This window comes from Amblyomma americanum, chromosome 4 (assembly GCF_052857255.1).
Source record: "Amblyomma americanum isolate KBUSLIRL-KWMA chromosome 4, ASM5285725v1, whole genome shotgun sequence".
NCBI lineage: Eukaryota > Metazoa > Arthropoda > Arachnida > Ixodida > Ixodidae > Amblyomma > Amblyomma americanum.
The window spans coordinates 5,141,418-5,165,782 of NC_135500.1; positions in this window are offsets into that span (position 1 = coordinate 5,141,418).

A 24,365-nucleotide genomic window follows, 5' to 3' on the forward strand; every position below is an offset into this window, starting at 1 on the left:
CATTCGTTTCTCACTAATCGTTCACAATTTGTCACCGCTAATAATGTTTCTTCCTTCACTTCTCCAGTTGGATCTGGAGTACCACAAGGCTCTGTTCTAGGGCCTCTCCTTTTTCTTATATATATCAATGACTTACCTGACGATCTATGTTCAACAATAAATCTTTTTGCTGATGACTGCGTCATATACCGCGAAATTAACAGTGACTCTGATATAGCTCTTCTTCAATCGGATATTGATCATGCTCTTGAATAGACTAACAAATGGAACATGGAACTAAACATAAAAAAGTGCAAGTACATGCGGGTTTCTCGTGGTAACACCACATTGCCTTCATATCGTCTTTATAATTGCAACCTTGAGTCTGTGCCTTTTTACAAATATTTAGGTGTCTTCATTTCCCATAATCTTTCTTGGAAAGTACACATAGACTATGTAAGCAATAACGCTAACCGCATGCTGGGCTACATACGCCGTAACTTTAATTTTTCTTCTAGCTCTGTAAAACTGCTTCTCTACAAGTCGTTGGTTCATAGTAAACTAGAATATGCTGCATCTATCTGGGACCACTATCAAGAGATAGTAATATACCAACTCGAGTCTATACAGAATCGTGCGGCCCGTTTCATTCTCTCGAATTATCACCGTAACTCTAGTGTCAGTGCCATGAAATCAAGCTTATCACTCCCACTACTGTCGCAACGTAGAAATATATCCCGCCTTTGTCTATTCCATAAGATTTACTACGATAACCCCATCCTTAAGAGAAAATTTATAATGCCACCTTGCTACCTTTCAGCTCGGATCGATCATCGTCATAAAGTTGGTATTCTTTCATGCCAAACAAACCACTTTTACAACTCTTTCATCCCCAGCACATCGACACAATGGAATCACCTTCCCCGATCGGTCGTCGAAATAAGTGACCATTCTGTGTTTAAATCGGCTTTAACTAACTTGATGGTAACATAGTACATGTAATTCTTGCGCCCTGCCGTTTATTCTTTTCAGCTTATGTGGTAGTTAAAACAGACCTGGTCTGCGTGGTATGCTTGTTTGCGTGGTATGCTTACTTTTATGCTTACTTTTATTCTTTGCTCATTATTTCGTGTTAAATGACTGTTATATTGTTTGATTGTATTTGCTGTCCCCTACTGATTTGCGCGAGCCATATTCTTGTTCACATTTTTGTGTTACTTGTGACTGCTGTTCCTTTGTTATTTTGTCTATTGTACCCCACTCCTCTCTGTAATGCCCTCGGGCCCTGAGGGTACTGAAATAAATAAATAAATATATTATCACGCACAAACACGCACCAACGTACATAGGGACACGCCCTCGTCACGTGTCGAGCCAGGGAGAGAGGAGGATGCCCTTGTGTCCACGTCGGCAGCGGAGGGATGATCTCGTAGCCAGCCGAAAGATTACACTCCCCGCCGACACCTGTTCTTTAGATGTCAGTCGACGCTCGGACAAGAACGCAGGGTTGGGTCTAGTAACCGAAAGGAGTCGCTTCGTCATTTGCCGTGCCTGCGAAGATTAGCCGACGACGACCGCCAGCTCGCTGCCGTGTTCCGGGAATGAGGCCACATTGGTCCCCTCAGCTTAGTCACGGCCATAGGGGATTAGCTGCCGCTCGATCCCTGCGGCGGCGTCTCTGCTTCGCCAAGTCTGTCCAGTGCAGCAGCACTCGGTGCTGTCCGGTGCTTGACGCTCGCTGCGGCGGCGTTCCGCGAGCCCTCGCTCCCCTTGCTTGGTTCCCGGAATCCACCTGGGGGACGCTCTCGGTACTCGGGTCTCGAACATGGGAGCGATTCTTATCGCGTGGCTCGAAACCATACCGAAGAAGCTTAGTGCTGGCTTCCCGCAGGTGAGCTTCGCTGCTGACGCTGCCAACACAGACGGGCGGGCGCCCGAATGTAACACCTCCGGAGAAGAGGGGATTAGGAAGCCCCAAAGAAGAGAGTTGCCACTGATGCAGAAGGCAGAAGCAGGCACACGAGGTGCGTGCGAAAAAGTCACCGTTCGTCCAGAGTCCACAGGGAGATGTCCGGGCAGCAGATACGCGCGAACACTGCACAATGGTAATCCGTTCGAGAGTGATGATGAAAGTCTGCTAGGTAAGCCACTGCAGGGCAGGGGCACAGGAGAGTAGCTGCTGTAGGACCGCAGAATATGTGGCGCAGCGAAGTTTTCCTTGGATGAGAGTAATCCATGGTAGCGGGCCGAAGAAGGGCGCGCGTAGTGGCCTTGGTGAACGCCGTTGGGCGAGACAAAGGTCCTAGGCGAGAGTGCACACCCCGGAGACCGAGCCGAGACTCGAGCGGGCCTCGGGAGCAACGCGCCTTCTCCCGGGCTGTGGAGAGGAGGTCTCTCCGTTTTAAGAGGGGAAAGAGGGAAAGTCTCCGCGGCGGCGTCTCCGCGGGGCGCGAAAGGAAGCGGGGGCGGCATCAAACCTCCCGAACGGCGCGCGCATAACATCGCGTGATATTTACACGTGGCCGTTACTATGGGGCTGGGGATTCATGTGTATCCCCACATCCCCCCCTCCTTAAAACTGCCTTACGGCCGAGAATCGACCGCCTTCACCGAGGGATGTACCGAGTGGAGCCGGCGAAACGCCGTCTAACTTTAAAACCGTTTAAGAAAGGTTTCAGCTCACAGCCACCGGTTCGGTCTTTTAAGGGCGGGGAATGCCAGGACAGGAAGGCAGTGCAGACGACCTCCATGGACGACCATGGAGCCATGTGCTGAAGGGGGTCGATTACCGCAGGTCCAGCTTTAGATGGTCAATCGGCCAGGGCAGCTTTTCGGGGACTCGCGGGTGGCAGGCAGGCCCGGGGCAATTACGCACCTTCTTGTCCCTTTGCATAGCGGGCAGCGGGCCTCCACTCAGCTGGTTGCACCGCTCGCTCTTGGCTCGGCCTCTTTTCTTCTCGGCGGGGGTGGCAAAGGCGCGTCGACCCATTTTCCCTCTAGCGCCGAGGGCTTGCGAGGCGGGCCCAGCGGTGTACCAAGCTGCTCTCGTGGGCGAAGGCACTGCTGCGGGGAACGGCAGACTCCAAGGCGGTTTCTCTGCTGCAATTTTCGCAGCCTCTGGTTTCCCCGATTTCTCGCTCGCTCGTCCCGCAGCCGACCGGAAGCTGTTTTGTTTTTCGGCATGATTCCTCGGTGGTGAGAAAAATTAATGTGGGACCATAAAGAGAATGAAAAATCAATTGTCCCTGCCCGTGGCGCTAATAGCTCGATGCCACTAATAGCTCGGTGGAGACATGAAATAATTCCAGGCAATAAAATGAATGAAAAATAACAGCCTCTGCCGCACAACTACTGCATCGCGGGTGTAATCCCAATAGTAATATAAGAGATGCGGCCCAAAGGCAATATGAATTTCGCCACCAAAGAGTAGAAACAAATATATAGGGAATGCTACTATAGCGACCCACAGCCGGTGACAGCGGGTTCTTGGCTCTGGAATGCGGGCGTCCTCGAAACTGCCTGGGTTTGGATGTTCGAAGCATCAACGGTAGTCTCAGCGTTCGCCAGCTGTCTTCCGGGCTCGCTGCGAAGTCTAGCCTGCAGCTGCAAGGCTGTCTTTTCTTTAGTTACTTTTCCATTTTACTTTTTTCGTTTAAGTTAATCTAACCCCGCTCGGTCGTTTCCGAAGAGAAAGCGTGTGCTCGCTCTGGAAGCGTCAGTGCGAAATACGGAAGGAGTGTTCCGTCCATATTAAGCAGGAGAAGTTACTCTCTGCACTTTGACCAGAGTTAGTTCTCAGGTGGGCGCAAGTTGTAACGAGGCGCTGGGCTCTGTCGTCGAGCCTTGCCTCTCGGTGCGGCTGCCTGCTGGCGGGGGGGGGGGGGACCGGCCACTCGTTCTCTCTGTCAAAATAGGGTTCGAGATCACAGACATGCACCGGTTAGTCGGTCAATCTCAGTGTCACGTCCGCCCGCCTGTAGACGAGAGAGGAGAGTTTCTCCCGAACTACATGCGATGCCGTCCATTTCAGCGCCAGAGAAGCAGAGAATTTCTTACTGGCGTCGCTCAGGATGTGACTGCGCCTCTAAAACAGATCACCTTGTTTGTAGTGAAATTCCAAGTGAGAGTGACCATACTGCGCTTTCTGCTGGGCCCGAACAGTGAGAGCGATCATACGGGGCTTTCAGCTGGCCCCGAGCAATGAGAGCTACCATACTGCGCTTTCTGCTGCGCCCGAGCAATTAGAGCCATCATACTCTGCTTTATGCAGGGCCCGAGCAGTCAGAGCGATCATATTGCGCTTTCTGCTGGGCCCGAACAGTGAGAGCGATCATACTGCGGTTTGTGCTGGGCCAGAGCAGTGAAAGCGATCATACTGCGCTTTCTTATGACCCGAGCAGTGTGAGCGACCATACTGCGCTTTCTGCTGGGCCCGAGCAGTGAGAGCGATCATACTGCGCTTTCAGCTGCGCCCGAGCAGTGAGAGCGATCATACTCCGCTTTATGCAGGGTCCGAGCAGTGAGAGCGATCATATTGCGCTTTCTGCTGGGCCCGAGCAGTAAGAGCTATCATACTGCGCTTTATGCAGGGCCCGAGCAGTGAGAGCGATCATATTGCGCTTTCTGCTGGGCCCGAGCAGTGAGAACGATCATGCTCCGCTTTCTGCTGGGCCCGAGCAGTGAAAGCGATCCTACTCTGCTTTATGCAGGGCCCGAGCAGTAAGAGCGATCATACTGAGCTTTCTGCTGGGCCTGAGCAGTGAAAGCGATCATACTGTGCTTTCTGCTGGGCCCGAGCATTGAGGGCGATCATAATGCGCTTTCTGCTGGGCCCGAGAAGTGAGAGCGATCATACTGCGCTTTCTGCTGCGCCCGAGCAGTGAGAGCGATCATACTCCGTTTTATGCAGGGCCCGAGAAGTGAGAGCGATCATATTGCGCTTTCTGCTGGGCCCGAGTAGTGAGGGGATCATACTGCGCTTCCTGCTGGGCCCGAGCAGTGGGAGCGACCATGCTGTGCTTTCTACTGGGCCCGAGCCGTGAAAGCGATCATACTGCACTTTCTGCTGGGCCCTAACAGTGAGAGTGATGATACGGCGTTTTCTGCTGGCCCCGAGCAATGAGAGATATCATACTGCGCTTTCTGCTGGGCCCGAGTAGTGAGAGCGATCATACTGCGCTTCCTGCTGGGCCCGAGCAGTGGGAGCGACCTTACTGCGCTTTCTGCTGGGCCAGAGCAGTGAGAGCGATTATACTGTGCTTTCTGCTGGGTCCGAGCAGTGAGAGTGACCATACTGCGCTTTTTGTTGGGCTCCAGCAGTGAGAGCGATACTGCGCTTTATGCAGGACCCGAGCAGTGAGAGCGATCATATTGCGCTTTCTGCTGGGCCCCAGCAGTGAAAGCGATCATACTGTGCTTTCTGCTCGGCCCAAGCAGTGAGAGTGATCATACTGCGCTTTCTGCTGGGCCCGAGCAGTGAGAGCGATCATACTGCGCTTTCTGCTGGGCCCCAGCAGTGAAATCGATCATACTGCGCTTTCTGCTGGGCTCGAGCAGTGAAAGCGATCATACTGCGCTTTCTGCTGGGCCCGAGCAGTGAGACCGATCATACTGCGCTTTCTGCTGGGCCCGACCAGCAAGAGCGATCATACTGCGCTTTCTGCTTGGCCAGGACAGTGAGAGCGATCATACTGCGCTTTCTCCTGCGCCCGAGCAGTGAGAGCGATCATACTGCGCTCTCTGCTGGGCCCCAGCAGTGAAAGGGATTATACTGCGCTTTCTGTTGGGCCCGAGCAGTGAGAGCGATCATACTGCGCTTTATGCAGGGCCCGAGCATTGAGAGCGATCATATTGCGCTTTCTACTGGGCCCGAGCAGTGAGAGCGATCATACTGCGCATTCTGCTGGTCCCGAGCAGTGAGAGCGATCATACTGCGCTTTCTGCTGGGCCCGAGCAGTGAAAGCGATCTTACTGCGCTTTCTGCTGGGCCCGAGCAGTGAAAGCGATCATACTGCGCTTTCTGCTGGGCCCGAGCATTGAGAGCGATCATATTGCGCTTTCTGCTGGGCCCGAGCAGTGAGAGCGATCATATTGCGCTTTCTGCTGGGCCCCGAGCAGTGAGAGCGATCATACTGCGCTTTCTGCTGGGCCCGAGCAGTAAGAGCGATCATACTGCGCTTTCTGCTGGGCCCGAGCATTGAGAGCGATCATACTGCGCTTTCTGCTGGGCCCGAGCCGTGAGAGCGATCATAGTGCGCTTTCTGCTGGGCCCCCGCAGTGAAAGCGATCATACTGCGCTTTCTGCTGGGCCCGAGCAGTGAGAGCGATCATACTGCGCTTTCTGCTGGGCCCCAGCAGTGAAAGCGATCATTCTGCGCTTTCTGCTGGGCCCAAGCAGTGAGAGTGATCATACTGCGCTTTCTGCTGGGCCCGAGCAGTGAGAGCGATCATAGTGCGCTTTCTGCTGGGCCCCCGCAGTGAAAGCGATCATACTGCGCTTTCTGCGGGGCCCGAGCAGTGAGAGCGATCATACTGCGCTTTCTGCTGGGCCCAAGCAGTGAAATCGATCATACTGCGCTTTCTGCTGGGCCCGAGCAGTGAAAGCGATCATACTGCGCTTTCTGCTGGGCCCGACCAGCAAGAGCGATCATACTGCGCTTTCTGCTTGGCCAGGACAGTGAGAGCGATCATACTGCGCTTTCTCCTGCGCCCGAGCAGTGAGGGCGATCATACTGCGCTCTCTGCTGGGCCCCAGCAGTGAAAGGGTTTATACTGCGCTTTCTGCTGGGCGCGAGCAGTGAGAGCGATCATACTGCGCTTTATGCAGGGCCCGAGCATTGAGAGCAATCATATTGCGCTTTCTACTGGGCCCGAGCAGTGAGAGCGATCATACTGCGCATTCTGCTGGTCCCGAGCAGTGAGAGCGATCATACTGCGCTTTCTGCTGGGCCCGAGCAGTGAAAGCGATCTTACTGCGCTTTCTGCTGGGCCCGAGCATTGAGAGCGATCATATTGCGCTTTCTGCTGGGCCCGAGCAGTGAGAGCGATCATATTGCGCTTTCTGCTGGGCCCGAGCAGTGAGAGCGATCATACTGCGCTTTCTGCTGGGCCCGAGCAGTGAGAGCGATCATACTGCGCTTTCTGCTGGGCCCGAGCATTGAGAGCGATCATATTGCGCTTTCTGCTGGGCCCGAGCAGTGAGAGCGATGATATTGCGCTTTCTGCTGGGTCCGAGCAGTGAGAGCGATCATACTGCGCTTTCTGCTGGGCCCGAGCAGTGAAAGCGATCATACTGCGCTTTCTCCTGGGCCCGAGCATTGAGAGCGATCATACTGCGCTTTCTGCTGGGCCCGAGCAGTGAGAGCGATCATACTGCGCTTTCTGCTGCACCCGAGGTGTGAGAACGATCATACTCCGCTTTATGCTGGGCCCGAGCTGTGAGAGCGACCATACTCTGCTTAGTGCTGGGCCTGAGTAGTGAGAGCGATCATAGTGCGCTTTCTGCTGGGCCCGAGTATTGAGAGCGATCATACTGCGCTTTCTGCTGGGCCCGAGCAGTGAGAGCGATCATACTGCGCTTTCTGCTGGGCCCGAGCAGTGAGAGCGATCATACTGCGCTTTCCTCTGGGCCCGAGCATTGAGAGCGATCATATTGCGCTTCCTGCTGGGCCCGAGCAGTGAGAGCGATCATATTGCGCTTTCTGCTGGGCCCGAGCAGTGAGAGCGATCATACTGCGCTTTCTGCTGGGCCCGAGCAGTGAAAGCGATCATACTGCGCTTTCTCCTGGGCCCGAGCATTGAGAGCGATCATACTGCGCTTTCTGCTGGGCCCGAGCAGTGAGAGCGATCATACTGCGCTTTCTGCTGCGCCCGAGGAGTGAGAACGATCATACTCCGCTTTATGCTGGGCCCGAGCTGTGAGAGTGGCCATACTACGCTTAGTGCTGGGCCTGAGTAGTGAGAGCGATCATAGTGCGCTTTCTGCTGGGCCCGAGCATTGAGAGCGATCATACTGCGCTTTCTGCTGGGCCCTAGTATTGAGAGCGATCATGCTACGCTTTCTGCTGGGCCCGAGCAGTGAGAGCGATCATACTCCGCTTTATGCAGGGCCCGAGCAGTGAGAGCGATCATATTGTGCTTTATGCTGGGCCCGAGTAGTGAGAGCGATCATACTGCGCTTCCTGCTGCGCCAGAGCAGTGAGAGTGAACAAATTGCGCTTTCTGCTGCGCCCGAGCAGTGAGAGCGATCATACTGCGCTTCCAGCTGGGCCCGACCGGCGAGAGCGATCATAATGCGCTTTCTGCTGGGCCCGAGCAGTGAGAGCGATCATACTGCAGTTTCTGCTTGTTCCGAGCAGTGCGAGCGATCATACTGCGCTTTCTGCTGGGCCAGGGGAGTGAGAGCGATCATACTGCGCTTTCTGCTGGGCCCGAGCAATGAGAGCGATCATATTGCGCTTTCTGCTGGGCCCGAGCAGTGAGAGCAACCATACTGCGCTTTCTGCAGGGCCCGAGCAATGCGAGCGCTCATACAGCGATTTCTGCTGTGCCCGAGCTGTGAGAGGGATCATACTGCGTTTTCTGCTGGGTCCCAGCAGTGAGAGTGACCATACTGCGCTTTTTGTTGGGCTCCAGCAGTGAGAGCGATACTGCGCTTTATGCAGGACACGAGCAGTGAGAGCGATCATACTGCGCATTCTGCTGGTCCCGAGCAGTGAAAGCGATCTTACTGCGCTTTCTGCTGGGCCCGAGCAGTGAAAGCGATCATATTGCGCTTTCTGCTGGGCCCGAGCAATGAGAGCGATCATATTGCGCTTTCTGCTGGGCCCGAGCAGTGAGAGCGATCATACTGCGCTTTCTGCTGGGCCCGAGCAGTGAGAGCGATCATACTGCGCTTTCTGCTGGGCCCGAGCATTGAGAGCGATCATATTGCGCTTTCTGCTGGGCCCGAGCAGTGAGAGCGATCATATTGCGCTTTCTGCTGGGCCCGAGCAGTGAGAGCGATCATACTGCGCTTTCTGCTGGGCCCGAGCAGTGAAAACGATCATACTGCGCTTTCTCCTGGGCCCGAGCATTGAGAGCGATCATACTGCGCTTTCTGCTGGGCCCGAGCAGTGAGAGCGATCATACTGCGCTTTCTGCTGCACCCGAGGAGTGAGAACGATCATACTCCGCTTTATGCTGGGCCCGAGCTGTGAGAGCGACCATACTACGCTTAGTGCTGGTCCTGAGTAGTGAGAGCGATCATATTGCGCTTTCTGCTGGGCCCGAGCAGTAAGAGCTATCATACTGCGCTTTATGCAGGGCCCGAGCAGTGAGAGCGATCATATTGCGCTTTCTGCTGGGCCCGAGCAGTGAGAACGATCATGCTCCGCTTTCTGCTGGGCCCGAGCAGTGAAAGCGATCCTACTCTGCTTTATGCAGGGCCCGAGCAGTAAGAGCGATCATACTGAGCTTTCTGCTGGGCCTGAGCAGTGAAAGCGATCATACTGTGCTTTCTGCTGGGCCCGAGCATTGAGGGCGATCATAATGCGCTTTCTGCTGGGCCCGAGAAGTGAGAGCGATCATACTGCGCTTTCTGCTGCGCCCGAGCAGTGAGAGCGATCATACTCCGCTTTATGCAGGGCCCGAGAAGTGAGAGCGATCATATTGCGCTTTCTGCTGGGCCCGAGTAGTGAGGGGATCATACTGCGCTTCCTGCTGGGCCCGAGCAGTGGGAGCGACCATGCTGTGCTTTCTACTGGGCCCGAGCCGTGAAAGCGATCATACTGCACTTTCTGCTGGGCCCTAACAGTGAGAGTGATGATACGGCGTTTTCTGCTGGCCCCGAGCAATGAGAGATATCATACTGCGCTTTCTGCTGGGCCCGAGTAGTGAGAGCGATCATACTGCGCTTCCTGCTGGGCCCGAGCAGTGGGAGCGACCTTACTGCGCTTTCTGCTGGGCCAGAGCAGTGAGAGCGATTATACTGTGCTTTCTGCTGGGTCCGAGCAGTGAGAGTGACCATACTGCGCTTTTTGTTGGGCTCCAGCAGTGAGAGCGATACTGCGCTTTATGCAGGACCCGAGCAGTGAGAGCGATCATATTGCGCTTTCTGCTGGGCCCCAGCAGTGAAAGCGATCATACTGTGCTTTCTGCTCGGCCCAAGCAGTGAGAGTGATCATACTGCGCTTTCTGCTGGGCCCGAGCAGTGAGAGCGATCATAGTGCGCTTTCTGCTGGGCCCCCGCAGTGAAAGCGATTATACTGCGCTTTCTGCTGGGCCCGAGCAGTGAGAGCGATCATACTGCGCTTTCTGCTGGGCCCCAGCAGTGAAATCGATCATACTGCGCTTTCTGCTGGGCTCGAGCAGTGAAAGCGATCATACTGCGCTTTCTGCTGGGCCCGAGCAGTGAGACCGATCATACTGCGCTTTCTGCTGGGCCCGACCAGCAAGAGCGATCATACTGCGCTTTCTGCTTGGCCAGGACAGTGAGAGCGATCATACTGCGCTTTCTCCTGCGCCCGAGCAGTGAGAGCGATCATACTGCGCTCTCTGCTGGGCCCCAGCAGTGAAAGGGATTATACTGCGCTTTCTGCTGGGCCCGAGCAGTGAGAGCGATCATAGTGCGCTTTATGCAGGGCCCGAGCATTGAGAGCGATCATATTGCGCTTTCTACTGGGCCCGAGCAGTGAGAGCGATCATACTGCGCATTCTGCTGGTCCCGAGCAGTGAGAGCGATCATACTGCGCTTTCTGCTGGGCCCGAGCAGTGAAAGCGATCTTACTGCGCTTTCTGCTGGGCCCGAGCAGTGAAAGCGATCATACTGCGCTTTCTGCTGGGCCCGAGCATTGAGAGCGATCATATTGCGCTTTCTGCTGGGCCCGAGCAGTGAGAGCGATCATATTGCGCTTTCTGCTGGGCCCCGAGCAGTGAGAGCGATCATACTGCGCTTTCTGCTGGGCCCGAGCAGTGAGAGCGATCATACTGCGCTTTCTGCTGGGCCCGAGCATTGAGAGCGATCATACTGCGCTTTCTGCTGGGCCCGAGCCGTGAGAGCGATCATAGTGCGCTTTCTGCTGGGCCCCCGCAGTGAAAGCGATCATACTGCGCTTTCTGCTGGGCCCGAGCAGTGAGAGCTATCATACTGCGCTTTCTGCTGGGCCCCAGCAGTGAAAGCGATCATTCTGCGCTTTCTGCTGGGCCCAAGCAGTGAGAGTGATCATACTGCGCTTTCTGCTGGGCCCGAGCAGTGAGAGCGATCATAGTGCGCTTTCTGCTGGGCCCCCGCAGTGAAAGCGATCATACTGCGCTTTCTGCGGGGCCCGAGCAGTGAGAGCGATCATACTGCGCTTTCTGCTGGGCCCAAGCAGTGAAATCGATCATACTGCGCTTTCTGCTGGGCCCGAGCAGTGAAAGCGATCATACTGCGCTTTCTGCTGGGCCCGAGCAGTGAGACCGATCATACTGCGCTTTCTGCTGGGCCCGACCAGCAAGAGCGATCATACTGCGCTTTCTGCTTGGCCAGGACAGTGAGAGCGATCATACTGCGCTTTGTCCTGCGCCCGAGCAGTGAGAGCGATCATACTGCGCTCTCTGCTGGGCCCCAGCAGTTAAAGGGTTTATACTGCGCTTTCTGCTGGGCGCGAGCAGTGAGAGCGATCATACTGCGCTTTATGCAGGGCCCGAGCATTGAGAGCAATCATATTGCGCTTTCTACTGGGCCCGAGCAGTGAGAGCGATCATACTGCGCATTCTGCTGGTCCCGAGCAGTGAGAGCGATCATACTGCGCTTTCTGCTGGGCCCGAGCAGTGAAAGCGATCTTACTGCGCTTTCTGCTGGGCCCGAGCATTGAGAGCGATCATATTGCGCTTTCTGCTGGGCCCGAGCAGTGAGAGCGATCATATTGCGCTTTCTGCTGGGCCCGAGCAGTGAGAGCGATCATACTGCGCTTTCTGCTGGGCCCGAGCAGTGAGAGCGATCATACTGCGCTTTCTGCTGGGCCCGAGCATTGAGAGCGATCAAATTGCGCTTTCTGCTGGGCCCGAGCAGTGAGAGCGATGATATTGCGCTTTCTGCTGGGCCCGAGCAGTGAGAGCGATCATACTGCGCTTTCTGCTGGGCCCGAGCAGTGAAAGCGATCATACTGCGCTTTCTCCTGGGCCCGAGCATTGAGAGCGATCATACTGCGCTTTCTGCTGGGCCCGAGCAGTGAGAGCGATCATACTGCGCTTTCTGCTGCACCCGAGGTGTGAGAACGATCATACTCCGCTTTATGCTGGGCCCGAGCTGTGAGAGCGACCATACTCTGCTTAGTGCTGGGCCTGAGTAGTGAGAGCGATCATAGTGCGCTTTCTGCTGGGCCCGAGTATTGAGAGCGATCATACTGCGCTTTCTGCTGGGCCCGAGCAGTGAGAGCGATCATACTGCGCTTTCTGCGGGGCCCGAGCAGTGAGAGCGATCATACTGCGCTTTCCTCTGGGCCCGAGCATTGAGAGCGATCATATTGCGCTTCCTGCTGGGCCCGAGCAGTGAGAGCGATCATATTGCGCTTTCTGCTGGGCCCGAGCAGTGAGAGCGATCATACTGCGCTTTCTGCTGGGCCCGAGCAGTGAAAGCGATCATACTGCGCTTTCTCCTGGGCCCGAGCATTGAGAGCGATCATACTGCGCTTTCTGCTGGGCCCGAGCAGTGAGAGCGATCATACTGCGCTTTCTGCTGCGCCCGAGGAGTGAGAACGATCATACTCCGCTTTATGCGGGGCCCGAGCTGTGAGAGTGGCCATACTACGCTTAGTGCTGGGCCTGAGTAGTGAGAGCGATCATAGTGCGCTTTCTGCTGGGCCCGAGCATTGAGAGCGATCATACTGCGCTTTCTGCTGGGCCCTAGTATTGAGAGCGATCATGCTACGCTTTCTGCTGGGCCCGAGCAGTGAGAGCGATCATACTCCGCTTTATGCAGGGCCCGAGCAGTGAGAGCGATCATATTGTGCTTTATGCTGGGCCCGAGTAGTGAGAGCGATCATACTGCGCTTCCTGCTGCGCCAGAGCAGTGAGAGTGAACAAATTGCGCTTTCTGCTGCGCCCGAGCAGTGAGAGCGATCATACTGCGCTTCCAGCTGGGCCCGACCGGCGAGAGCGATCATAATGCGCTTTCTGCTGGGCCCGAGCAGTGAGAGCGATCATACTGCAGTTTCTGCTTGTTCCGAGCAGTGCGAGCGATCATACTGCGCTTTCTGCTGGGCCAGGGGAGTGAGAGCGATCATACTGCGCTTTCTGCTGGGCCCGAGCAATGAGAGCGATCATATTGCGCTTTCTGCTGGGCCCGAGCAGTGAGAGCAACCATACTGCGCTTTCTGCAGGGCCCGAGCAATGCGAGCGCTCATACAGCGATTTCTGCTGTGCCCGAGCTGTGAGAGGGATCATACTGCGTTTTCTGCTGGGTCCCAGCAGTGAGAGTGACCATACTGCGCATTTTGTTGGGCTCCAGCAGTGAGAGCGATACTGCGCTTTATGCAGGACACGAGCAGTGAGAGCGATCATACTGCGCATTCTGCTGGTCCCGAGCAGTGAAAGCGATCTTACTGCGCTTTCTGCTGGGCCCGAGCAGTGAAAGCGATCATACTGCGCTTTCTGCTGGCCCCGAGCATTGAGAGCGATCATATTGCGCTTTCTGCTGGGCCCGAGCAATGAGAGCGATCATATTGCGCTTTCTGCTGGGCCCGAGCAGTGAGAGCGATCATACTGCGCTTTCTGCTGGGCCCGAGCAGTGAGAGCGATCATACTGCGCTTTCTGCTGGGCCCGAGCATTGAGAGCGATCATATTGCGCTTTCTGCTGGGCCCGAGCAGTGAGAGCGATCATATTGCGCTTTCTGCTGGGCCCGAGCAGTGAGAGCGATCATACTGCGCTTTCTGCTGGGCCCGAGCAGTGAAAACGATCATACTGCGCTTTCTCCTGGGCCCGAGCATTGAGAGCGATCATACTGCGCTTTCTGCTGGGCCCGAGCAGTGAGAGCGATCATACTGCGCTTTCTGCTGCACCCGAGGAGTGAGAACGATCATACTCCGCTTTATGCTGGGCCCGAGCTGTGAGAGCGACCATACTACGCTTAGTGCTGGTCCTGAGTAGTGAGAGCGATCATAGTGCGCTTTCTGCTGGGCCCGAGTATTGAGAGCGATCATACTGCGATTTCTGCTGGGCCCGAGCAGTGAGAGCGATCATACTGCGCTTTCTGCTGGGCCCGAGCAGTGAGAGCGATCATACTGCGCTTTTCGCTGGGCCCGAGCATTGAGAGCGATCATATTGCGCTTTCTGCTGGGCCCGAGCAGTGAGAGCGATCATACTGCGCTTTCTGCTGGGCCCGAGCCGTGAGAGCGATCATAGTGCGCTTTCTGCTGGGCCCCCGCAGTGAAAGCGATCATAGTGCGCTTTCTGCTGGGCCCGAGCATTGAGAGCGATCATACTGCGCTTTCTGCTGGGCCCTAGTATTGAGAGCGATCATACTACGCTTTCTGCTGGGCCCGAGCAGTGAGAGCGATCATACTCCATTTTATGCAGGGCCCGAGCAGTGAGAGCGATCATATTGTGCTTTATGCTGGGCCCGAGTAGTGAGAGCGATCATACTGCGCTTCCTGCTGCGCCCGAGCAGTGAGAGTGATCAAATTGCGCTTTCTGCTGCGCCCGAGCAGTGAGAGCGATCATACTGCGCTTCCAGCTGGGCCCGACCGGCGAGAGCGATCATAATGCGCTTTCTGCTGGGCCCGAGCAGTGAGAGCGATCATACTGCAGTTTCTGCTTGTTCCGAGCAGTGCGAGCGATCATACTGCGCTTTCTGCTGGGCCAGGGGAGTGAGAGCGATCATACTGCGCTTTCCGCTGGGCCCGAGCAATGAGAGCGATCATATTGCGCTTTCTGCTGGGCCCGAGCAGTGAGAGCAACCATACTGCGCTTTCTGCAGGGCCCGAGCAATGCGAGCGCTCATACAGCGATTTCTGCTGTGCCCGAGCTGTGAGTGGGATCATACTGCGTTTTCTGCTGGGTCCCAGCAGTGAGAGTGACCATACTGCGCTTTTTGTTGGGCTCCAGCAGTGAGAGCGATACTGCGCTTTATGCAGGACCCGAGCAGTGAGAGCGATCATACTGCGCATTCTGCTGGTCCCGAGCAGTGAGAGCGATCATACTGCGCTTTCTGCTGGGCCCGAGCAGTGAAAGCGATCTTACTGCGCTTTCTGCTGGGCCCGAGCAGTGAAAGCGATCATACTGCGCTTTCTGCTGGCCCCGAGCATTGAGAGCGATCATATTGCGCTTTCTGCTGGGCCCGAGCAATGAGAGCGATCATATTGCGCTTTCTGCTGGGCCCGAGCAGTGAGAGCGATCATACTGCGCTTTCTGCTGGGCCCGAGCAGTGAGAGCGATCATACTGCGCTTTCTGCTGGGCCCGAGCATTGAGAGCGATCATATTGCGCTTTCTGCTGTGCCCGAGCAGTGAGAGCGATCATATTGCACTTTCTGCTGGGCCCGAGCAGTGAGAGCGATGATACTGCGCTTTCTGCTGGGCCCGAGCAGTGAAAACGATCATACTGCGCTTTCTCCTGGGCCCGAGCATTGAGAGCGATCATACTGCGCTTTCTGCTGGGCCCGAGCAGTGAGAGCGATCATACTGTGCTTTCTGCTGCACACGAGGAGTGAGAACGATCATACTCCGCTTTATGCTGGGCCCGAGCTGTGAGAGCGACCATACTGCGCTTAGTGCTGGGCCTGAGTATTGAGAGCGATCATACTGCGATTTCTGCTGGGCCCGAGCAGTGAGAGATATCATACTGCGCTTTCTGCTGGGCCCGAGTAGTGAGAGCGATCATACTGCGCTTCCTGCTGGGCCCGAGCAGTGGGAGCGACCTTACTGCGCTTTCTGCTGGGCCAGAGCAGTGAGAGCGATTATACTGTGCTTTCTGCTGGGTCCGAGCAGTGAGAGTGACCATACTGCGCTTTTTGTTGGGCTCCAGCAGTGAGAGCGATACTGCGCTTTATGCAGGACCCGAGCAGTGAGAGCGATCATATTGCGCTTTCTGCTGGGCCCCAGCAGTGAAAGCGATCATACTGTGCTTTCTGCTCGGCCCAAGCAGTGAGAGTGATCATACTGCGCTTTCTGCTGGGCCCGAGCAGTGAGAGCGATCATAGTGCGCTTTCTGCTGGGCCCCCGCAGTGAAAGCGATTATACTGCGCTTTCTGCTGGGCCCGAGCAGTGAGAGCGATCATACTGCGTTTTCTGCTGGGCCCCAGCAGTGAAATCGATCATACTGCGCTTTCTGCTGGGCTCGAGCAGTGAAAGCGATCATACTGCGCTTTCTGCTGGGCCCGAGCAGTGAGACCGATCATACTGCGCTTTCTGCTGGGCCCGACCAGCAAGAGCGATCATACTGCGCTTTCTGCTTGGCCAGGACAGTGAGAGCGATCATACTGCGCTTTCTCCTGCGCCCGAGCAGTGAGAGCGATCATACTGCGCTCTCTGCTGGGCCCCAGCAGTGAAAGGGATTATACTGCGCTTTCTGCTGGGCCCGAGCAGTGAGAGCGATCATACTGCGCTTTATGCAGGGCCCGAGCATTGAGAGCGATCATATTGCGCTTTCTACTGGGCCCGAGCAGTGAGAGCGATCATACTGCGCATTCTGCTGGTCCCGAGCAGTGAGAGCGATCATACTGCGCTTTCTGCTGGGCCCGAGCAGTGAAAGCGATCTTACTGCGCTTTCTGCTGGGCCCGAGCAGTGAAAGCGATCATACTGCGCTTTCTGCTGGGCCCGAGCATTGAGAGCGATCATATTGCGCTTTCTGCTGGGCCCGAGCAGTGAGAGCGATCATATTGCGCTTTCTGCTGGGCCCCGAGCAGTGAGAGCGATCATACTGCGCTTTCTGCTGGGCCCGAGCATTGAGAGCGATCATACTGCGCTTTCTGCTGGGCCCGAGCCGTGAGAGCGATCATAGTGCGCTTTCTGCTGGGCCCCCGCAGTGAAAGCGATCATACTGCGCTTTCTGCTGGGCCCGAGCAGTGAGAGCGATCATACTGCGCTTTCTGCTGGGCCCCAGCAGTGAAAGCGATCATTCTGCGCTTTCTGCTGGGCCCAAGCAGTGAGAGTGATCATACTGCGCTTTCTGCTGGGCCCGAGCAGTGAGAGCGATCATAGTGCGCTTTCTGCTGGGCCCCCGCAGTGAAAGCGATCATACTGCGCTTTCTGCGGGGCCCGAGCAGTGAGAGCGATCATACTGCGCTTTCTGCTGGGCCCAAGCAGTGAAATCGATCATACTGCGCTTTCTGCTGGGCCCGAGCAGTGAAAGCGATCATACTGCGCTTTCTGCTGGGCCCGAGCAGTGAGACCGATCATACTGCGCTTTCTGCTGGGCCCGACCAGCAAGAGCGATCATACTGCGCTTTCTGCTTGGCCAGGACAGTGAGAGCGATCATACTGCGCTTTCTCCTGCGCCCGAGCAGTGAGAGCGATCATACTGCGCTCTCTGCTGGGCCCCAGCAGTGAAAGGGTTTATACTGCGCTTTCTGCTGGGCCCGAGCAGTGAGAGCGATCATACTGCGCTTTATGCAGGGCCCGAGCATTGAGAGCGATCATATTGCGCTTTCTACTGGGCCCGAGCAGTGAGAGCGATCATACTGCGCATTCTGCTGGTCCCGAGCAGTGAGAGCGATCATACTGCGCTTTCTGCTGGGCCCGAGCAGTGAAAGCGATCTTACTGCGCTTTCTGCTGGGCCCGAGCATTGAGAGCGATCATATTGCGCTTTCTGCTGGGCCCGAGCAGTGAGAGCGATCATATTGCGCTTTCTGCTGGGCCCGAGCAGTGAGAGCGATCATACTGCGCTTTCTGCTGGGCCCGAGCAGTGAGAGCGATCATACTGCGCTTTCTGCTGGGCCCGAGCATTGAGAGCGATCATATTGCGCTTTCTGCTGGGCCCGAGCAGTGAGAGCGATGATATTGCGCTTTCTGCTGGGCCCGAGCAGTGAGAGCGATCATACTGCGCTTTCTGCTGGGCCCGAGCAGTGAAAGCGATCATACTGCGCTTTCTCCTGGGCCCGAGCATTGAGAGCGATCATACTGCGCTTTCTGCTGGGCCCGAGCAGTGAGAGCGATCATACTGCGCTTTCTGCTGCACCCGAGGTGTGAGAACGATCATACTCCGCTTTATGCGGGGCCCGAGCTGTGAGAGCGACCATACTCTGCTTAGTGCTGGGCCTGAGTAGTGAGAGCGATCATAGTGCGCTTTCTGCTGGGCCCGAGTATTGAGAGCGATCATACTGCGCTTTCTGCTGGGCCCGAGCAGTGAGAGCGATCATACTGCGCTTTTTGCTGGGCCCGAGCAGTGAGAGCGATCATACTGCGCTTTCCGCTGGGCCCGAGCATTGAGAGCGATCATATTGCGCTTCCTGCTGGGCCCGAGCAGTGAGAGCGATCATATTGCGCTTTCTGCTGGGCCCGAGCAGTGAGAGCGATCATACTGCGCTTTCTGCTGCGCCCGAGGAGTGAGAACGATCATACTCCGCTTTATGCTGGGCCCGAGCTGTGAGAGTGGCCATACTACGCTTAGTGCTGCGCCTGAGTAGTGAGAGCGATCATAGTGCGCTTTCTGCTGGGCCCGAGCATTGAGAGCGATCATACTGCGCTTTCTGCTGGGCCCTAGTATTGAGAGCGATCATGCTACGCTTTCTGCTGGGCCCGAGCAGTGAGAGCGATCATACTCCGCTTTATGCAGGGCCCGAGCAGTGAGAGCGATCATATTGTGCTTTATGCTGGGCCCGAGTAGTGAGAGCGATCATACTGCGCTTCCTGCTGCGCCAGAGCAGTGAGAGTGAACAAATTGCGCTTTCTGCTGCGCCCGAGCAGTGAGAGCGATCATACTGCGCTTCCAGCTGGGCCCGACCGGCGAGAGCGATCATAATGCGCTTTCTGCTGGGCCCGAGCAGTGAGAGCGATCATACTGCAGTTTCTGCTTGTTCTGAGCAGTGCGAGCGATCATACTGCGCTTTCTGCTGGGCCAGGGGAGTGAGAGCGATCATACTGCGCTTTCTGCTGGGCCCGAGCAATGAGAGCGATCATATTGCGCTTTCTGCTGGGCCCGAGCAGTGAGAGCAACCATACTGCGCTTTCTGCAGGGCCCGAGCAATGCGAGCGCTCATACAGCGATTTCTGCTGTGCCCGAGCAGTGAGAGCGATCATACTGCGCATTCTGCTGGTCCCGAGCAGTGAAAGCGATCTTACTGCGCTTTCTGCTGGGCCCGAGCAGTGATAGCGATCATACTGCGCTTTCTGCTGGCCCCGAGCATTGAGAGCGATCATATTGCGCTTTCTGCTGGGCCCGAGCAATGAGAGCGATCATATTGCGCTTTCTGCTGGGCCCGAGCAGTGAGAGCGATCATACTGCGCTTTCTGCTGGGCCCGAGCAGTGAGAGCGATCATACTGCGCTTTCTGCTGGGCCCGAGCATTGAGAGCGATCATATTGCGCTTTCTGCTGGGCCCGAGCAGTGAGAGCGATCATATTGCGCTTTCTGCTGGGCCCGAGCAGTGAGAGCAATCATACTGCGCTTTCTGCTGGGCCCGAGCAGTGAAAACGATCATACTGCGCTTTCTCCTGGGCCCGAGCATTGAGAGCGATCATACTGCGCTTTCTGCTGGGCCCGAGCAGTGAGAGCGATCATACTGCGCTTTCTGCTGCACCCGAGGAGTGAGAACGATCATACTCCGCTTTATGCTGGGCCCGAGCTGTGAGAGCGACCATACTACGCTTAGTGCTGGTCCTGAGTAGTGAGAGCGATCATAGTGCGCTTTCTGCTGGGCCCGAGTATTGAGAGCGATCATACTGCGATTTCTGCTGGGCCCGAGCAGTGAGAGCGATCATACTGCGCTTTCTGCTGGGCCCGAGCAGTGAGAGCGATCATACTGCGCTTTTCGCTGGGCCCGAGCATTGAGAGCGATCATATTGCGCTTTCTGCTGGGCCCGAGCAGTGAGAGCGATCATACTGCGCTTTCTGCTGGGCCCGAGCCGTGAGAGCGATCATAGTGCGCTTTCTGCTGGGCCCCCGCAGTGAAAGCGATCATAGTGCGCTTTCTGCTGGGCCCGAGCATTGAGAGCGATCATACTGCGCTTTCTGCTGGGCCCTAGTATTGAGAGCGATCATACTACGCTTTCTGCTGGGCCCGAGCAGTGAGAGCGATCATACTCCGCTTTATGCAGGGCCCGAGCAGTGAGAGCGATCATATTGTGCTTTATGCTGGGCCCGAGTAGTGAGAGCGATCATACTGCGCTTCCTGCTGCGCCCGAGCAGTGAGAGTGAACAAATTGCGCTTTCTGCTGCGCCCGAGCAGTGAGAGCGATCATACTGCGCTTCCAGCTGGGCCCGACCGGCGAGAGCGATCATAATGCGCTTTCTGCTGGGCCCGAGCAGTGGGAGCGATCATACTGCAGTTTCTGCTTGTTCCGAGCAGTGCGAGCGATCATACTGCGCTTTCTGCTGGGCCAGGGGAGTGAGAGCGATCATACTGCGCTTTCCGCTGGGCCCGAGCAATGAGAGCGATCATATTGCGCTTTCTGCTGGGCCCGAGCAGTGAGAGCAACCATACTGCGCTTTCTGCAGGGCCCGAGCAATGCGAGCGCTCATACAGCGATTTCTGCTGTGCCCGAGCTGTGAGTGGGATCATACTGCGTTTTCTGCTGGGTCCCAGCAGTGAGAGTGACCATACTGCGCTTTTTGTTGGGCTCCAGCAGTGAGAGCGATACTGCGCTTTATGCAGGACCCGAGCAGTGAGAGCGATCATACTGCGCATTCTGCTGGTCCCGAGCAGTGAGAGCGATCATACTGCGCTTTCTGCTGGGCCCGAGCAGTGAAAGCGATCTTACTGCGCTTTCTGCTGGGCCCGAGCAGTGAAAGCGATCATACTGCGCTTTCTGCTGGCCCCGAGCATTGAGAGCGATCATATTGCGCTTTCTGCTGGGCCCGAGCAATGAGAGCGATCATATTGCGCTTTCTGCTGGGCCCGAGCAGTGAGAGCGATCATACTGCGCTTTCTGCTGGGCCCGAGCAGTGAGAGCGATCATACTGCGCTTTCTGCTGGGCCCGAGCATTGAGAGCGATCATATTGCGCTTTCTGCTGTGCCCGAGCAGTGAGAGCGATCATATTGCACTTTCTGCTGGGCCCGAGCAGTGAGAGCGATCATACTGCGCTTTCTGCTGGGCCCGAGCAGTGAAAACGATCATACTGCGCTTTCTCCTGGGCCCGAGCATTGAGAGCGATCATACTGCGCTTTCTGCTGGGCCCGAGCAGTGAGAGCGATCATACTGCGCTTTCTGCTGCACACGAGGAGTGAGAACGATCATACTCCGCTTTATGCTGGGCCCGAGCTGTGAGAGCGACCATACTGCGCTTAGTGCTGGGCCTGAGTAGTGAGAGCGATCATAGTGCGCTTTCTGCTGGGCCCGAGTATTGAGAGCGATCATACTGCGATTTCTGCTGGGCCCGAGCAGTGAGAGCGATCATACTGCGCTTTCTGCTGGGCCCGAGCAGTGAGAGCGATCATACTGCGCTTTCCGCTGGGCCCGAGCATTGAGAGCGATCATATTGCGCTTTCTGCTGGGCCCGAGCAGTGAGAGCGATCATACTGCGCTTTCTGCTGGGCCCGAGCCGTGAGAGCGATCATAGTGCGCTTTCTGCTGGGCCCCGGCAGTGAAAGCGATCATACTGCGCTTTCTGCTGGGCCCGAGCAGTGAGAGCGATCATACTGCGCTTTCTGCTGGGCCCCAGCAGTGAAAGCGATCATACTGCGCTTTCTGCTGGGCCCAAGCAGTGAGAGCGATCATACTGCGCTTTCTGCTGGGCCCGAGCAGTGAGAGCGATCATAGTGCGCTTTCTGCTGGGCCCCCGCAGTGAAAGCGATCATACTGCGCTTTCTGCTGGGCCCGAGCAGTGAGAGCGATCATACTGCGCTTTCTGCTGGGCCCCAGCAGTGAAATCGATCATACTGCGCTTTCTGCTGGGCCCGAGCAGTGAAAGCGATCATACTGCGCTTTCTGCTGGGCCCGAGCAGTGAGACCGATCATACTGCGCTTTCTTCTGGGCCCGACCAGCAAGAGCGATCATACTGCGCTCTCTGCTGGGCCCCAGCAGTGAAAGGGTTTATACTGCGCTTTCTGCTGGGCCCGAGCAGTGAGAGCGATCATACTGCGCTTTATGCAGGGCCCGAGCATTGAGAGCGATCATATTGCGCTTTCTGCTGGGCCCGAGCAGTGAGAGCGATCATACTGCGCTTTCTGCTGGGCCCGAGCAGTGAGAGCGATCATACTGCGCTTTCTGCTGGGCCCGAGCATTGAGAGCGATCATATTGCGCTTTCTGCTGGGCCCGAGCAGTGAGAGCGATCATATTGCGCTTTCTGCTGGGCCCGAGCAGTGAGAGCGATCATACTGCGCTTTCTGCTGGGCCCGAGCAGTGAAAACGATCATACTGCGCTTTCTCCGGGGCCCGAGCATTGAGAGCGATCATACTGCGCTTTCTGCTGGGCCCGAGCAGTGAGAGCGATCATACTGCGCTTTCTGCTGCACACGAGGAGTGAGAACGATCATACTCCGCTTTATGCTGGGCCCGAGCTGTGAGAGCGACCATACTACGCTTAGTGCTGGGCCTGAGTAGTGAGAGCGATCATAGTGCGCTTTCTGCTGGGCCCGAGTATTGAGAGCGATCATACTGCGATTTCTGCTGGGCCCGAGCAGTGAGAGCGATCATACTGCGCTTTCTGCTGGGCCCGAGCAGTGAGAGCGATCATACTGCGCTTTCCGCTGGGCCCGAGCATTGAAAGCGATCATATTGCGCTTTCTGCTGGGCCCGAGCAGTGAGAGCGATCATACTGCGCTTTCTGCTGGGCCCGAGCCGTGAGAGCGATCATAGTGCGCTTTCTGCTGGGCCCGAGCAGTGAGAGCGATCATAGTGCGCTTTCTGCTGGGCCCCCGCAGTGAAAGCGATCATACTGCGCTTTCTGCTGGGCCCGAGCAGTGAGAGCGATCATACTGCGCTTTCTGCTGGGCCCCAGCAGTGAAATCGATCATACTGCGCTTTCTGCTGGGCCCGAGCAGTGAAAGCGATCATACTGCGCTTTCTGCTGGGCCCGAGCAGTGAGACCGATCATACTGCGCTTTCTTCTGGGCCCCACCAGCAAGAGCGATCATACTGCGCTTTCTGCTTGGCCAGGACAGTGAGAGCGATCATACTGCGCTTTCTCCTGCGCCCGAGCAGTGAGAGCGATCATACTGCGCTCTCTGCTGGGCCCCAGCAGTCAAAGGGTTTATACTGCGCTTTCTGCTGGGCCCGAGCAGTGAGAGCGATCATACTGCGCTTTATGCAGGGCCCGAGCATTGAGAGCGATCATATTGCGCTTTCTACTGGGCCCGAGCAGTGAGAGCGATCATACTGCGCATTCTGCTGGTCCCGAGCAGTGAGAGCGATCATACTGCGCTTTCTGCTGGACCCGAGCAGTGAAAGCGATCATACTGCGCTTTCTGCTGGGCCCGAGCATTGAGAGCGATCATACTGCGCTTTCTGCTGGGCCCGAGCATTGAGAGCGATCATACTGCGCTTTCTGCTGGGCCCGAGCATTGAGAGCGATCATATTGCGCTTTCTGCTGGGCCCGAGCAGTGAGAGCGATCATATTGCGCTTTCTGCTGGGCCCCGAGCAGTGAGAGCGATCATACTGCGCTTTCTGCTGGGCCCGAGCATTGAGAGCGATCATACTGCGCTTTCTGCTGGGCCCGAGCCGTGAGAGCGATCATAGTGCGCTTTCTGCTGGGCCCCCGCAGTGAAAGCGATCATACTGCGCTTTCTGCTGGGCCCGAGCAGTGAGAGCGATCATACTGCGCTTTCTGCTGGGCCCCAGCAGTGAAAGCGATCATTCTGCGCTTTCTGCTGGGCCCAAGCAGTGAGAGTGATCATACTGCGCTTTCTGCTGGGCCCGAGCAGTGAGAGCGATCATAGTGCGCTTTCTGCTGGGCCCCCGCAGTGAAAGCGATCATACTGCGCTTTCTGCGGGGCCCGAGCAGTGAGAGCGATCATACTGCGCTTTCTGCTGGGCCCAAGCAGTGAAATCGATCATACTGCGCTTTCTGCTGGGCCCGAGCAGTGAAAGCGATCATACTGCGCTTTCTGCTGGGCCCGAGCAGTGAGACCGATCATACTGCGCTTTCTGCTGGGCCCGACCAGCAAGAGCGATCATACTGCGCTTTCTGCTTGGCCAGGACAGTGAGAGCGATCATACTGCGCTTTCTCCTGCGCCCGAGCAGTGAGAGCGATCATACTGCGCTCTCTGCTGGGCCCCAGCAGTGAAAGGGTTTATACTGCGCTTTCTGCTGGGCCCGAGCAGTGAGA